We start from the raw sequence: 18,368 nt of genomic DNA on the forward strand, positions 1-18,368 counted from the left end.
TCTAGTACTTCTTTGGAAGTGTAAGTTTTTCTTTTGAAACTCAACTTAGTCATCTTCCCTAGTTGACATTGTTTACACATTGTGTTTTCAAGTTTCTTTAATTTGGAAAACCCTATGTGTATATGAGCAATGTTAGTATGCTAATAGAAAAAAAATTTAAATAAAGCTTCTACAAACTAAAAAAAATTCATAAACTTCAAGATAGACTAAGATGAGCTCTCAATTGAGAATATGAGCCATTAATGGGCTCTCTCAATGAGAAGCTCTCTTGTTGAGTAGCTTTGTCTAAATAGATAGGATGTATGCTCAAGATTTATGCTTCAAAAAGGGCTTCAAATGGAGTTGGAATTTGGGTGTGAGTGTATGGTTTTGATGTAAAATGGCTTCTTAAAATGACATTATGACTTTACTTCATGGATTGTGTTATTTTGCAAAGGGGAAGGATCCAATTTATAGGAAAGAGGATTGAGGGATTGAGGGCTAAGATGCAAGGATGGGAAAAAGTTCATGGAGGGCTTAGATTGCATGAGAGGAGAGCACATGGATTGTGCTTCCTTACAACCAATCAAGGAGTGACACATGTCACATGGTGAGAGGATGGAGGAAAGGGGAAGGATGAGTCAACAAAGGAGGCTCAAGGGATAAAATCTTCATAAAGACCCTCATAATGACTTGTAAGAGCAATAAAAGGGCTTGGAAGAGTCATTTATGGCCTAGTGGGTTTCATAAAGTTTTATGGTTGAGATATTTTGAGGGTGATGAGAGAAATTTTGACTTCGACTTGATTAGGAAGGTTTTAAGCTTTCTTAGGCTTGTGCAAATGATTAGAGGATGGATTAGGATGGTTTAGGATTAGCTTAGGGATAGGCAAGTGGATGACATTTAATGAGGGTAGGTGAAGGAGGAGATATTTGTTAACTTTGGCTTGGGTTAGTAAGTTTTAACCCATGTTAAGGGAATGTGACAAGGTTAGGAGGGGATTAGGATTAGGTTTAAAGAAATCTTCTAGAAGAGTCTAGACTTTGGATGAGGATAAAGACTTTCTAGAATAGTCTAGAATTTCCTAGGATGAGGATGAAGACTTTCTAGAAGAGTCTAGAACTTCTTAGGATGAGGATAAATTAGATTTTTAGGAAATAAATAAAGTTTTATTTATTTCAAGGGTTTGGGTTGAGGAGATATTTATTAAAAAGAATTTAATAAACATGAGGATTAATATTTAATCTTAATTAAATATTTTGAGTTGGGATTAGGGGTAGGAAATGATGGGATTAGCCTTTAATCGAAATTAAAGAAGGATTAGAAGATTTTGGAAGAGGTTATTGGTCATAAGGAAATTGGCCAAGTTTTGGGCAAAAAATAAATTTTTTATTTATTTTAGGATTTTTGGTCAATTTATTAATTAAATAATTAATAAATAAGGAAATAATGTTTAAATAAGATTTAAACATTTTTGGGAGGGATTCCTTAATTAAATATTTTTAATTAAGATAAAGGGATTTAATGGCATAAAAATTAATTAATTAAATAATTAATTAATAAATGATGATGTCATCGGGACTTTTTCAGAAAATAAAAATACTTTATTTTCTAACGGTTTTTAGGTGTCTACATTTTTCCCCTCTTTGATGTGATGCCGCAAGTGGCATGGCATCAAAGATAAGAAAATAAGATGCCCAAGGCTAGAGCAGAAGAGGAGAGAATGGACTGTGAGATGCCCCCTCAAGAAGGCAGCGGGGAGAGAAAGCGAGGCTTGGTGGCTACTTGAAAAATACAAGAATCTGGGATGAGCAAGGAGACTCAGATTGGATTAAGAGAAGAGGTTTAGTTAGCTCAAACTCTTACTATGGGAGAATGATAAAGGGAGAATCAGAGGCACAAGAGGAAGCAAGCTTAAGATCTCAGGGATTGTAGAGGATGAAGGAGCGGAGCGCTATAAAAGGAATCTAGGATGGGGACATGGATGAGGGGATTTAAAAAAGCTAATGCAACAGGATTTCAAAGAGTCAGATTGGCGGAAGATGGGTTTCGGAGATCCATAGGACTAGGATTGTGGATCTCGAAAGATGAGGGTTGGTGGATTGATTTGGATTGGTGGATCCCTAAGACTAGGATTGTGGATCCCTAAAGCTAAAGGTGAGGAGTGATTCAAAGAGATACTGATGCATAAGCTGGGGTAGGAGAGACGGATGTCAGATATGAATGGGGGATAATGGAGATGAAAGAAAACCATTGAAGCTTTTTGAGCGGGGGGGATACTTCAAAGAGAAGTACCACCATGTAGTTGAGCACTAGATTTGCTATAAGACTATTGGTTAATTTCCAAGGTTACCAAGAACATCAAGGCCTTTTCACCAACCATCCAAAAGACTGACGAACTATCTCAAAACAAACACAGAAGGATTGCCCCAGCATCACACATGAATCCTAGAGGAAGCAGCGTGGAAACGACACTAGAGAACCCACAAGAAGAAAATAAAAACAAATGAAAGACCTGATCAAGACCTTATGCTCTAATTGCCCCATTCGCAGCATACCATGATATGGAAGATCGTGGCAACCTTGAGGAGGGAACAAGGAGATTGATTGGAAAAGATACTTCAAGATGCAAAAGGGAAGATCCCAAATCAAAAGAAAGTGAAAATCCAAAAGAGAGCCATTTGCCAATGAGATGGGTAGGACAAGGTACTAACGGACCAAGATCAAACATGAGGAAAGCTATATCCTGCAAGGACCTATTGGAGAGCACCAAAGCTGGTGGATTTGGATGAGTGATGCATCTGGCAAGTTGAACTAAGAAAGATAACAATTTGGTGATAGGAAATCTAGCTAAAGGATGCGTTGGAATAGCTAACCAAGATGTGAAATGGGTGCAAGATGCTGATCAAGGACAAACTGACACAAACACTGGATAGATACAATGGTACTAAGCTAAAGAGGATGTACAAGCTAACATACCAAGATATTTACAAGCGGTCTAATCAAGATATGGTACAAGCTAACAGACCAATGATATGTATGATACAGATGGATAAAAGCTTAGGATGAGAGGATAGCGGGATAGCTCGATTTTGTGTAAGATGTAGAAACTAAGGATGAGGTGATAGCGTAAGATATGGATTTGGAAGGATGCATCCAATGATGATGAGAGATGTGCGACCAAGGATGGGGACAATGCTAAGGTTGGTGGTAGTTGAGCTGATAGATAGTGCTAGAGTGAATGGCTAATGAGAGGATGACATTGGATTTGCATAAGGATAGCCTAGAGTGAGGTACCAATGACAAGGGAGGATGGAAAAGATAAGATCTCCAAGGAATACAGTGCCCCCAGTTAGAAGATGACATGCAGAAGGAGGTCTTACGATGGATGTGATAGGATTGAAGCTAGGATGGAAAAGCTGAAGGCGCTAGGGAGATGGATGATAGCTGAGATGATTGGCTGAAGCTGCATAAGATTAGTGGATGGTGTGAGATGGAAGCTGGAGAATGGAGGATAGGTGGATAGATTGGAAGATGGAGTTGGATGTCAAGAGATGACCAAAAGCATGAGGGTGATAGGCTAAGCTGGGGATGGCGGGATTACGCATGATGCTTGTTTGCCAAGTTTTCATCATGGTAGTTGTCCAAGGTGCTTGAATTGCCAAGTTTTCACCAGTGGACTCTTTATTTTTCTTTTCTTTTTTGACTTTTTGAGTTTGGACTTAGCTGGAATGATTTTGGCTTTCTACAGCTATTTTGGCTTTTTTGGGATTTTTCACTAGCTGTTGGAATGTTCAATTTTGTTGCTAGCTATTGGTACACCGGATGTGTGATTTATGCAATAGATCGGATTAGATGGGATTGATGGTAGGAGATGGAGGGATGAAAATGCTGGAAAGGAGCATGAGATGGGGATGCTTGCAAGAGCAACATTGGCACATGTTTGAATAGGTGTGAAAAGAGCATATGGGGGATAGATGGTAGATGCGAGCGTGATGGAGGATTTGTGGAAGCGTGCTTGGGGATATAGGCACCCAAGATGGAGTTAGGAGATGGGGGACATGAGTCACCAGATGGGGGATTAGCAATGGTGGTGGATGCCATTATGCATTGGGTTTCAACTTTTTTCTTGGGGATCCACATGGTTTTGGATTTTTTTTTCATAGGCTTTTGCATTGTTTTGCATTCTTTGATTGGATTTTGCCTTTTTGGAGTATGTCTTTTAGAATAGACATATGATTGCCTAGGATATGGATTTTTAGCTTTATGCATTTTGAAGTTGGCATTTACATTGTTGTGGTAAGCTTTGGGAAGATGGTTAGGAGAAGCTTTGTGAGATGGAGAGGATATGAAAGAGCATGTAGGGGGATGATGATGGATTATGTGCCCTGATATGTGCCTTTGTTGATCTTGCATAGAATGGATGGAATAGGATTTTTATGATGGTTGATAGGAGGATGGAGGATGGTAGATTTCGGGACATAGGGACCCAAAATGGATTTAGTGGATGAAGGGGGGATATGGTAGGTTGTTTTGGGTTGCAAAAATGGTGGAGGGGGGATGACATAAGATTTCTTGAAGGAGTGATGGGAGGCTGGCATGGTGGGCTTGGAGATAGGCTTGGTTTGGGGGTGTGGTGTACCAACACCTTTAGATGGTGAGCCTTTGGATACATATCCAAGACCATGAAATCCTAGATTTTTTTGTGCAATAATAGGCTCTCTGATTCCTTGCTCTTTTGGTCCTAAACCTTGACCTTGATAATTCCATTGATTGAGCATTTGAACAAGATGAGGAAACTTTTTGCTTGCATAAAATGGTAGAAGTGATTTATTAGGTGTATTGCAATGGGGAGATACTATTCTTAATTCTTTTGCTGAGAGAGGGCCACCGTGGATGAATGTAAGTGAACCAAGAGGGTAGATTATAGATGGTGGAATAGCTTGGATAGGTGGTAGGATGGAAGTATGGAGCGGGGGAGATGGAAGGATAGGATCTTGATGTAGCTGGTCGGATGACAAGATATCTTGTAGTGGAGGAGATATGGCTTGAGGTTTTGGAGATGGAGGAGATGGTGACTGCACTATGGATGGAAGACATGGTACGATGATATATTCATTTATGCTTTGGGGGATGTCAACATGCTTTTGGGAAGGATCTTGATAGGATTGGTTTGGAGTGGATGGTGTGATAGGAGGTGAAGGGATGGATTCTTCAAAGGCAGTGGATGGATAGATGGGAGATTCAGTAGTGGAGATGGGTGAGTAGAAGATGGATGCGTAAGGGTCATTACGAGAGATTTGGGAAATGCTTGGAGGTGATGTGGATAGGATTTGGAGGGATTTGATAGGTGGTTGGATTTTGATGCTTGCGAGAAGTGGAAGGATTTTAAGCAATTTGATGGATGGTATGGGGATGATAGCTATGGGAGATGGAGGTGATATTATAGATGGGGAAGCTTCATCACTGACTACTTCACATGGTTGGATTAGATGACATGGCTTATGGACTGTTGGAGGCAACTTTTCTTGTATTTCCTCTAGGAGATTCCTTGGAGACTCGTGTGTCGAAGGTGGAGGTGGATTGATAGGAATAGCTAGTGTGATGGGGGTGGAAGATTGGAAGCTTGGTTGATGGGGTGATGGAGGGGAAGCTGGAATATCAGATGGCATGACTAGATAGTTTGAAATAACTATTGGATTTTGGGGGATGCTTGGGGGAATGTTCCTAAGGCTTTTAATATACCCGTCATAGTCAACAAGATTTTCATCATCATTGGAATAGGAGGTGGCTGGAGCAAGGACAATGCGACCAAACACATCATGATAGGATTGGTACTTCATGCTTTGATGATGAGTTTGATGGGGATGGGGTCTTGCGTATGGATGAACATGGAAGCTCATGGTTGGATTTGGGTTAATCACAGATTTTGGATTGGCTGATGAAAATTTCCTAGGGAGAGTCAAAATTGCATGATAGACCTAAGGAGGATTGGCTAGATATTTTTGGCTTTCTTGTGGGTGGAAGACTTCAAGGGTATGCTATCAAAAAGTGAGATTTTTTCTTTCCTATGCACTAGATTTGGTGGTGGTTGTGTCAACTTGAGGATAGACTAATGATCCTATGGGCATGACATGAGATTGACCACTTGTGGATCCCAACCTTTAGCTCAAGGTGATGAGGGATGCAAGTGACAAAGCTAGATTACCCTAGACAATGCTCTGTCAGAGGGATAACCTTGATGAGATTGGTTGATTGGTAGGATTGATTGGATAGCAAACTCTGGCAGAGTAACAACAACTCTTTAAAGGCTTGGATTATTTTGGATTGGGTTGCAAGCTAGCTGGGGGGATGATTTGGATGGACTTTGGATTTGGGATTTTTCTAAAGCAAGGAACTAGATAGATTTGGTTGCAGCAGGGAAGCTTGGATGATATTCTGATAAGGCAGTGACTACGCTAAGTATGCCTTGAGTTGGGAGATTTCTACTTTTCTGGAATTTTGACCAAAATTGGCAAACATTCATTCAAAAGCTATTAACAAACAAGCAGACAAAATTTTTGAGCAAGCACGTCAAACACACCAACATCTTAGGAAGCTTTCTACAAGGATGAAATTTGGTTTAGCTAGGGAGTCCTCGATATACACAAGGTACGTGAGGCCCAAATCTGTAGATGAAACCAAAAAGATGTCACACAGCCGAGAGGAGCGGTAACCCACTTCTCCTCTTTCACTTCTCAAGTGTATAAAGTTCCTTGAGGCTTAGCCCGAGTGATAAAATTTTGATCCCAAGAGAGGTGTCTTTGGATTCACCTCCCGATCTTTATACTCCATCGGAATGTTGGAGTTGAGATCGTCCAAAGGGGTGATGAAATCCCCAAGCAGGCCTCCTAAAAAGCTAAGTCAAGATTTTGGATCCTAATCTTATGCACCCAAGATGGCCTCGAAAGACGACAAGGGGAGAGAAGACTTGGATGATCTTGGGCTAAAAAAAACGCTTGTTCTTTTACCAACTAATGCTTAAGTTTTCTGATCTAGACTTTGCAAGCACTCATGTTTATTCCAACTTTGAAGCGTCGACAAAAATAAAATTGATCGAAGAATGCGAACAAGAAGAAGAGTTAGGGTCAACAAGAAGGTAAACCCGTGCGCTCGGAGGCCCTCCACGTCAAGTATCGATTGATTTTTCTTTAAGGCATTCAAGATTGAGTGTGAGTTTATTTTAAGCCCAAAAAAAAGGTGTGTGAGATTTGATTTCAAGCGCGTGCCCGGAGGCCCTCCACATCAAGATTTGTCCAATTTTTATGCCCAAATGAAGTGTGAGCGAGATTAATGCGCATTCAAGGAATTTTCTAACTTAGAAAAACCACTAAAAACCCAAGTGAGTGGAGTTTGATTTGCGTGGAGCACTTAAAACCCTCTTAGGTGGACCCATCCCCATAGATGGCACTAATATTGCAACCAATGGTTAAATTGATGGGTGATTAAAGAGGGTGAGTCCAATGACAAACTCACTCAAAGCATTTTTATTTTTTTTTATAACTTAAAAGATTACAAAAATGTAAGTTCTTTTTATGCTCCAAAAGATGATTATTTGATCTATGGCATTCAAGATTGGATTTTTTGTTTTAATCATGCATTCATAAAAAAACAAACTTTGATTTTAATCCATGGCACTCAAGAGTGATTTTAGCAACATGCATTCAAAGACAAGTGATTAAACATTCAAGTTTTTTCCTTTGAGCATTCAAGATTGAGATTTTGTGTGTTGTTTTAAGAACTTTGAAGTGCTTTGTTTTAACCTTAGATCATTCAAGATTTTTTTTGGACTCAAACGTGAAAATGACTCTTTGGACTTTGCTTTTCATTCAAGATTTTATGTTCTAGTTTGCATGTTTTAAGCCCAAAAATGATATTCCTAGATTGTTTTGATGCATGAAAAACCTAAGAAACATTCAATATTTTGCAACAAGACATTTGTTTGGAACAAATAACAAAGCTCTTAGGAAAATTTTTGGCAACCATTTAGGACTCTTAGTTTTCATGAGATTTTTAAAAGAACTTTAAAATATTTTCAAATGAGGTTCATTTTATCCTTGATTGATGCTTTGAGTTTGATTTAGATTTTAGTGTGCACTTAGTGTTGATTTTGAACCTTTTGAAATGGAAACTTGAAGTTCTTTTTAAATTCCCAAAAATGAAGTGTTCCTAACTTTGCATGAATGCATCTAAAACCTTGATGTTGCAAGGATGCAAATGATTGGATTGGTTTAGTTTCACTTGTTAAAAGATTTTTTCTTTTTTGCAAATTTTTAATTTTTTAATGGATTTAAGTATGATTTGGGGGTTCATTTTAAGCACTAAAAAGAAGTGTGTATGATTTTGCTTCCTTAAAAAAAAATGGCCAAGATCTCCCACAAGAAGAAGAAGAAGAAGTAGATGGAATAAGAATAATATAGACAAGAAGAGGAAGAAGAATTCCAAGTGCTTTGTCCACCTATAAGCTTGAAAAATCTGCAAATACTATGAGATAGACTATGAGTTCCTTTGTCTTCTTCATGCTCATGTGGACCTAGAAAACCAATTTATACAATCCTACCAATCACAAAAATAAGCAAAATTAGCCAAAATCAGCAAATGACATACAAAACTTGACTAAAAAAGCTAATGAAGATGACCCATGCGGGGTCCCACCGGGCGTGCCAAAATGTATATGAGCAATGTTAGTATGCTAATAGAAACAAAATTTAAATAAAGCTTCTACAAACTAAAAAAAATTCATAAACTTCAAGATAGACTAAGATGAGCTCTCAATTGAGAATATGAGCCATTAATGGGCTTTCTCAATGAGAAGCTCTCTTGTTGAGTAGCTTTGTCTAAATAGATAGGATGTATGCTCAAGCTTTATGCTTCAAAAAGGGCTTCAAATGGAGTTGAAATTTGGGTGTGAGTGTATGGTTTTGATGTAAAATGGCTTCTTAAAATGGCATTATGACTTTACTTCATGGATTGTGTTATTTTGCAAAGGGGAAGGATCCAATTTATAGGCAAGAGGCTTGAGGGATTGAGGGCTAAGATGCAAGGATGGGAAAAAGCTCATGGAGGGCTTAGATTGCATGAGAGGAGAACACATGGATTGTGCTTCCTTACAACCAATCAAGGAGTGACATATGTCACATGGTGAGAGGATGGAGGAAAGGGGAAGGATGAGTCAACAAAGGAGGCTCAAGGGATAAAATCTTCATAAAGACCCTCATAATGACTTGTAAGAGCAATAAAAGGGCTTGGAAGAGTCATTTATGGCCTAGTGGACTTCATAAAGTTTTATGGTTGAGATATTTTGAGGGTGATGAGAGAAATTTTGACTTGGACTTGATTAGGAAGGTTTTAAGCTTTCTTAGGCTTGTGCAAATGATTAGAGTATGGATTAGGATGGTTTAGGATTAGCTTAGGGATAGGCAAGTGGATGGCATTTAATGAGGGTGGGTGAAAGAGGAGATATTTGTTAACTTTGGCTTGGGTTAGTAAGTTTTAACCCATGTTTAGGGAATGTGACAAGGTTAGGAGGGGATTAGGATTAGGTTTAAAGACATCTTTTAGAAGAGTCTAGACTTTGGATGAGGATAAAGACTTTCTAGAATAGTCTAGAATTTCCTAGGATGAGGATGAAGACTTTCTAGAAGAGTCTAGAACTTCTTAGGATGAGGATAAATTAGATTTTTAGGAAATAAATAAAGTTTTATTTATTTCAAGGGTTTGGGTTGAGGAGATATTTATTAAAACTTTTTTAATAAACATGAGGATTAATATTTAATCTTAATTAAATATTTTGAGTTGGGATTAGGGGTAGGAAATGATGGGATTAGCCTTTAATTGAAATTAAAGAAGGATTAGAAGATTTTGGAAGAGGTTATTGGTCATAAGGAAATTGGCCAAGTTTTGGGCAAAAAATAAATTTTTTATTTATTTTAGGATTTTTGGTCAATTTATTAATTAAATAATTAATAAATAAGGAAATAATGTTTAAATAAGATTTAAACATTTTTGGGAGGGATTCCTTAATTAAATATTTTTAATCAAGATAAAGGGATTTAATGGCATAAAAATTAATTAATTAATTAAATAATTAATTAATTAATAAATGATGATGTCATCAGGACTTTTTCAGAAAATAAAAATACTTTATTTTCTAAAGGTTTTTAGGTGTCTACACTATGAATTGTTCTTCTTGCTGATGGTAATCAGATTATCAAAATTAACATGACATAGTCTTTTATGCCATAACCAGACATCTTCAAGTCTAACAACAAGACAAGTTGCATCTTCCATATCTAGGTAAAATAGATTACTCTTAGTTTGTTCACCTTTTTCTATCAAATTTCCATCAGTTTTGTTTCCAAATTCAACTTTTGAACCTACATTGCCTAACTATGATACACTCAACAAGTCATAGTTCAGTCTTTCAACATAGTATGCATTATCACATGAAATTTCCTCTATAAGCTTAATACAGCCTTTTCCTTTGATTTGACAAGGAGCATCATTACCAAATCTAACACTATTTCAATCATATTGAGTAAAGGTAATGAACTTACTTTTATCTCCTATCATGTGATGTGAGCATCCACTATCTATGATCCACTTGTTATTCTTGTTCACATAGGTAACTAATGTTGTTGCTTCATCTTCATCTTTGTCTAATTCATCCTTCATGGCCAGATAGACTACTTCATCATCATTCTCATCAGAATCTTCTTCAACAATGTAGCATCTCTTGCCTTTTTCTTTGTATTCTTTGCTATCATCTTCTCTCTTGTTCCTGTACTTGTTTCCTTCTTTGTAATTCTTCTTCTATGTACATCTTGCAAAAATATGACCTACTTCATTGCAATTGAAACATATGATAGGGAGCTTACCTTTGAATTTACCTTTGCCTCTATAGAATCTCCTAACCAATAGTGCTTCTAACTATTCCACATTTTCTTCATTTGCACTGCTATCACTAGATGCATGTTTTCCCTTTCTTCTCTTCATTCTTGATGTCTCCTCCTCAATGTCTTTTATTTTAATCTTGGCCTTGAAAGAAGATTCAAGGTTCTCAGGTCTATAGTTGTCAAAGTTGGACAGCTCATGTAGTAAGTATTCCCACTATTCCTTCAAAGGTTAGTTAGTTTCTTTGTACACACCTTAGCTCTTGAATGGCTGAAACTCTAATAGAATAGATAGGGAGTAGAGTTCTTAAGCATTTGTTGATGATTCTTTCTTCTTCCAATTGACCACCTAGACTTCTTATTGCACTTACAACTTCTTTTATTCTAGCAGCATATTAAGCAACATTTTTACTTTCCTCTTAGGCTTTCTCTCTTTGGATCTCCTCCATAGATGTTTATTAGGACTTTCTACATCTTGAATGTAGTGTCACAATCTTTCATGTCATCATATTCTACATAACTAAGTACAGAGGCAATCTCTAGCATTGCTTAATTGTTCTCCTTCCTTTTGCTCAAAACATCTGCTATAAGAGGTCTGGCTGGATTTACATGTTCTATTCCAAATGAAGTTTGTGCATAGTCACCCATTGATCCAAGGTGCAATTTCATCAGACTCCTCCATGTTGCAAAGTTGTCTTTATTCTTTTGGACATCTTGATCTTCCCACTTCTAGTACCTTGAAACTAAGTTAGCAAATGGCTCTGATAGAAATTGTTAGAAATGCTTTAGAATAACTAAGAGGGTGGGTGAATTAGTTATTCAAGGTCCAAATGTCCTATTCAAACTTTTTGCTAAGTATAGTGAGCCCATTCAACCATTCATTCATCCAACTAGCTCAAAAAATTTAAGACAACAACTTTGTCAGCTCAGATTTGGTGAATCTTTGTCATTTAAAATAATGCAGTAGCTCAGCACTATTGAAATACTAGTGCTTAGAACATACTATGTTACTCGATATCAACTATGTTTTTCCTGATGCTTAGCACCTGAAGATCACTTGGCACACACTAGATTTTTTTGTTACTCAGCTCCAACTAAGAACTTTCTCAACTTCAACTAGCTTGCTCGGCACACACTAATGAACTTAGTTTAAGCTTTGCAGTCAACCTTGTTACAACTTATTCCTCCAATGTTTCTAAGTGTGACCAATCTCTATATTTTTGAATATGTTATCAATTCATTATTTAACCAATGTATTAACTTGATTCTTACACTTCATTACAACATCATAACTCAACCTTTCCCTTGGGTGCTCTTGTTACATCTTGTTGATGAAATCCTCTTCACCAATCAACTAAGTGATAGTACTTGGATCTTATAACCAAATTTCATTCCTACAAATAGTAGGTTTGACATCAGTGACAAAAAAATGATTGCAAATATTTTTTTAACAACAATCTCCCTCTTTGATCTTCATTAGTGAGCTTTTCAATTATATTTCCAACAAAATCTAGATTACCAAGTCTATGATAGGTATGCTAGACATTGTACTTTATGGAGAGGTTTGTAAGACTTCATACATTACATGATAAAAAAAAATTCATGAAAAATCTTCCATATTTTTCTTGTCCTCAAATGTGGAGTAATTATATTGAAGAAGTTTATAACTAGGTTAAAACTAAAGGGAAATCCTTTGGGAATAATGACCCACCGCTTCTCTTCTAGTTTCTTAGAATGCCATGGTGGATTCTGAGAATTCCAAAAAGTCTGTGTCTTAATAAAGGATATAGTGAGTGGAGTGCAAACCACTATAGGAGTGTTAGCCCTCATAGTCACCTTGATCCACTAAGGAGGGTTTAAAATGTGTGAAATAATAGGAACTAATTCCTACAAAACTATTATTGAATCTAGAATGACTTAGGTTTGTGCTTCATTCTTCACAGGAGGGGTGGAAGTTAAAGCTACATTCAACTATTTGGGGACCAAGGAAGCCTTTCCCTTGTACCCAATAGTGGTCCATTCCTCTTTTTGTTTTCCTTCCACTGGCTTAACAAGAACATCCTTGGGTGGGGGTTCAACCCTAGGCACTACCAAGAGGCAATCCCTAACCTTGTATTTTGCCTACTAACACCTATAATAGATGTTTGGAAAGTTAAAATAAGTCACCTTCCAAGAAAAAGGTGTAGGAAGCAACCTAAATCTCCATAGAATCCTTGATATCCTTGGAGAGATCAACCTTAATGCAAACATGTTTGTAAGGGTGAGCATTGAAAAAATTATTATGTTGTTTCATAACAACTTTTCCAAGAGTGTTGGAAATGGACTCAATAAATAACCAACAAGGTAGGGGGAGGTTAGGGAACTTAACCCAAATAGGAACCCTAAGCTTTCTATTATCAAAGATTGTAAAGTCTCAAGACCACCTTTGAAACACAAGTAAGGAGAAAGGAACCAACCAAGGGTCATTGCCCAAGACTGCATCTGCCTAGGGTAGGTTAGCAATGCAAAATAAAAAATATCCTTTGGTAAGTTTTTGCATAGCTTCAAGGAAGACTCCATGAGGAGACTAGCTCTTGGAAACCTACTCTCTGAGCATGGCTTTAGGAGGAGTCTTGCCCAGAAAATACTCTATTAGTGTATGTCGTTTTGACTATTCACATGTAGCATCAAATTATTATAGAGGAAGAATAATATTAGGATTACCTCATGGAGGACATTTTTCAATGAAGATGCCATGCTTATCCAAGGTAGCAACACGAGCACTAGTATCAAATCCTAGGTCATAGGTGGCTAGGGCCATTATAAACTAGCCCTAAAATTTCCACACTAAATGCAATTTGACAAATGGTAAACTTAGAAGGAAAGCTTAGACAGAGAGTCATATGCAAGAGACACATGAAACCCTAGAAGAGAGGAAAAAGTCTTTCTAAATTCTTAGTTGTAGAAGATAGTATTTTAATGATAGTGTATGCCTTAATATATCTCAAAATGTTGAAATAGATTTTAAAAGAAGATTTAATTATGAAATATACATCGAACCAAATCGGAATTAATGTAGGATCTAACATTGGTTCAAGGTTAAATTTCTATGCTTGTTAAATCAATATATGCAATTCACTTCAAAACAACATTAGTTTTATTTTTTGCAAATATTTGTAACAATCATTTTTAAACCCTATTTTTCTCACTAAATTGTAGGATGGATAGGATTCACCTCTTGTCATGAAATTATCTATGCCTATTGGGAAAAGGAGATAGTTTCAACTGATAACAAAGATCAATTAGTGAACAATGCTAGGTATTCACTTATCTCTCACCTTGGAAATATCTTGCAAGGAAATAGAAATTGAGGCAGGTTTTTTCCCCTAACCCCATAGGCATCATGCATTTATACTATTTAGAAATAAAGTTTAATGAAAGGGAATGGTTTCTACATTGCATAGTATATACAAAGTAAGGATAAACTAAATCTTTCGATGAATTGGTGGAAGTAACGAATGAAGTGGAAATTTCCTTATTCTCTAATAACCTATTGGAAATGTGTAGAAGTAGCAAACAATATTGGGAATATACAAAGTCATAAAACCAAGTATGGGATCTTGAACACCATTGGGCACCCCTCTATTTTTAAATACAAGAGGTCATTTAAGATGTGCAATCAAGCACTTAATGAAATGCTCAATCACCCATTGGCATGTGATATAATTTGCATTCATTATTTTTAAAGGTCTCCATTTTGTTACTCAAATAAAGAATTAACATGTCCTTATTGATAGTGAATGTTGTGCCCTTGATATAGGTAGCATCAACCAATTGCACATCAAATATTAGCATTATTTCCTAGATCATAATCAATTATATGATGATGTTTATCTTTCCCCATTTCCTATGTAAATATATAGACTATTAGATATTCTAAATGTTGGCAAGAAAGTGAAATCATTTTGAAATCTTTGAAGTGGATTGGAGTTCACTATTAATGAAGAATCATAGAATTTGAGAAATAATTTATTCATTGAGTTTTTATTTGTTGTTTTAGCCCAATCAACACATACTTGTGTGTATATAAATTTGACGCCTCCCACCTTTTGAGATCTAGATCATAGAGATGATAATATTTGTAACATCAAACCTTGTAATAGTGCATGGAAATATATGTTTATAATATTTTGCAATTATTTCATAGGTGGAAAACTCCAAAATTAATTTTTTATCATCTAAATGTGATGTAGGAGCATTTTGGGGTGGTCAAGAATCCTATATGCAGGACACTTAGACTCAGATTTGTGGACTTATGGTTTGTGTAGTTAGGGATGTTTTTGAGACATATTGGGAAATCTTGTCCTAAGTGTCCATAATAATTGGCATAATCATGTTTAAGTTAGAGCCTTTTTGGCTTTTTGATAATAGTTCCTATTTTCTATACAGACTTACATTTGTGAGCTTTGATCCAAGGTAGTTGGGCATGTGTACTTCTGGATTTGGATCATTGGATGGCATGTGGACCTATGTATAAGTGTGTGTAATTTTATGTTTTTATATAAGTTAGTTGTGCATTTTAAACTTGGGACTACTCCTAAGTATTTAGTTATTTCATGTATTTAATGTATGTTACAAGGTTGACTTGTGGCCCAAGGGTTTATTTCATGTAACTTGCTAGGATGACTTATGGCTTGGTTTAGTATATGGAGAGGATATTATGGTGTCTTAAGTCATTAAATTTAGCATGGAGTAGTTGAGAAGAGTGAAGTTGATCAAAGCTAGTAGCTAAGTGCGATCTTAGAAAACAAGATGGTTGCTTGTTGGCTTGTGAGCACAAGTTTAGATTCTTCTTGGAGTTTCTACTAGATTGTAACTTTGGGGTAGTCATTGGATCTTGTGAGGTCTTGTAGAATTTTTATTATAATTTCTTATGCATATTTTTGTAACCTTGAAGGTGTTATAGTTGGGCATGTTTATTGTTTTATGAGAATTTACATTATTTTAGATTTAAATGTTTGTGTTATTGGTTATTTTCTAATGTTTGATTATTTTCTTGGGACTACAACATCTCCTTTGGGGATTCTCCTACCTTGCACTAGATTAAGTGATATTAGAGTTGGTTGATCTTGTGGATTGGCCACCTTGGGATTTTGAACATCTTGGAAAATGGATCTTAGAAGATTAGATCCTAGGGAAATTGTAGACATTTGTGATGTTATAGAGGCTAGAATTTTAGAAAAGGTTAGATCATATTTTAGATGTGAGAGAGAATTGATGAAGAATAATATGGTCACTAATATCATGATGTAAGGAACTTGCAACAAAGAATATAACTATTTTCACATAACCCATAATAGATCTGAAATAAATATGTAATTGAAATCCACATGCAAGAGAATAGACAACATAGAATTTTTTTTTGACACAAGATATAACCTAGGAAACCCTCATTGAGGGAAAAAAATCCAGCCTCCAAAAGCATCCATCATCATTTATTATCTAACAAAAATAACATTACAATACAACCATGGAAGCCTTCAAAGCCATAGCCACAACTAAGAAATCCATGTGAACAAGCATGAATCCACACATACCATGCCATGCTTCCACCCTTCAAAAATGCTCCCTTGGCTAACTTGTCAAGCCTTGTCCTACTTGACTCTTTCTATTTTTGTCTTTTGTCTTTTTTTTATAACTACCCTTATGTCTACCCATATACTAGCAAGTCTCACAAAACCACCAAGTGGTATTATATAAACCATGTGCTACCTAACCCACTAACCCCACATTTAATATTAGACATTTAATTTCTTTTCTCTAATATTAAATAATTAAATCAAATATTTATCACAATGTTACAATATACCTCATCAAGCATATCCTATGGGAATCTTTCCATGTTGCACATCCATCTAGGTTCTCCCAGGTACAATATTACATAATAAAATAAAATAATACAATATAAAAATATTGTGCAATGTGTGCAACACCCATTATCTTAACAATCTCCCACTTATTATATACATCACATAAGGTCAATCTATAGCCACATAAAGAAACAAGGGAACAACCCCTCCTAACAAATCCACCATATGGACCAAGGTACACCAAGTGCTCCATCCTAGTGCCCACAAAAAAATCAAAGTATCTAGCCTCTCAAACATGAATAAAAACACCTTCTATTATACCACTACCATTGAGCATACATAGAAGCCATCCAATGAGAAAGCCACCCAACCTATCACATTAGAAGATCATAAAGGGGTAAGTGCACTAAGTTGTGGTGCCAAAAGTGGGGTATAAGTAGACACCTTTTTTCTGAAATCAGCAATTTCTAAACTTCAAGAAGAATACAAAGATAGTTACCTACAAAATTTTAAGATATGATAAAAACAAAAGTAGTAGTCCTTTGAATCTAGTTTCTAAACTACTAATTTTTTTTCAAAATGGTTTTGTTTTAGGTCCTCAATAAAAGCGGCCATAAAAAGTGGTATATTTATTCCAAAAAAATATAACATAGTACAAAGTGTGGCCCTTCTAAAATTCTAACTTTTTTTTGAAATTCTTTAATCACTCAAGTCAAAAGTTACCTAATACTGTGTAGTTTATCTCAAATTTTTCAGGTGATTTTACAGTGTGTATTTTTTTGTATGAATTTTTTAATTAAACACATCCAAAAATGTGAAATATCTATGTGCTCCCCCTGGAAATGATTAAAAACTAATCGTGTAGAATGGAATCTAGTTTCTTAAAAACTAAAATGTTGTAAAATTTGATGAACGAGCTAAAATCTATAGCCCAATTAGTACATGTTGGTTTTTGACAAAAAATGGACATACATTCAAAAGAAATTATAGATGAAAGGCTTGAAATAGTTCAAATAAAAAAAAATTTTATATGGTTATATAGCTAACATAGAGATCTACAATGTCATGTAACTTGACTTTATCGATGCTCAACCATAAGGAAACTTGAAGAAGAGCACACAAATAAAAAAAATCATTTTTGTATGTTTGTAGAAAAACACATCTTAGATTAGTATATAGACTCCAAACCTTTCGGTTGGATCCCCAAGGCAAAACCAAGCCTTAGGCTTGGTAGAATGTAAAGCTTTGAATAGCATGTGTGCCTTATAGCATGCACACACCATTTGAATCTTTTTTAATTTGAGGCTTAATAGCACATGTACACTTTAGTGTGCATGCACTATTTTGACCTAAATAGTGCATAGAGAGGGAAGGAGAGAGGAGAGGGGGGATGCGTGTGTGTGTGTGTGTGTGTGTGAGAGAGAGAGAGAGAGAGAGAGAGAGAGAGAGAGAGAGAGAGAGAGAGAGAGAGAGAGTATGGGATGGGAGAGGGGAGTGAGAGTAGGGGTGGTAGAAAGAGTATAGAATGGGAGAGAGAGGAAGTGTGTGAGAGAGAATAGGGGTGGTAGAGAGAGTACAAGATGGGTGAGAGAGATTGAGAGTAGGGGAT

This window comes from Cupressus sempervirens, chromosome 11 (assembly GCF_028749045.1).
Source record: "Cupressus sempervirens isolate cs-2001-9-10 chromosome 11, ASM2874904v1, whole genome shotgun sequence".
NCBI classification, from domain to species: domain Eukaryota; kingdom Viridiplantae; phylum Streptophyta; class Pinopsida; order Cupressales; family Cupressaceae; genus Cupressus; species Cupressus sempervirens.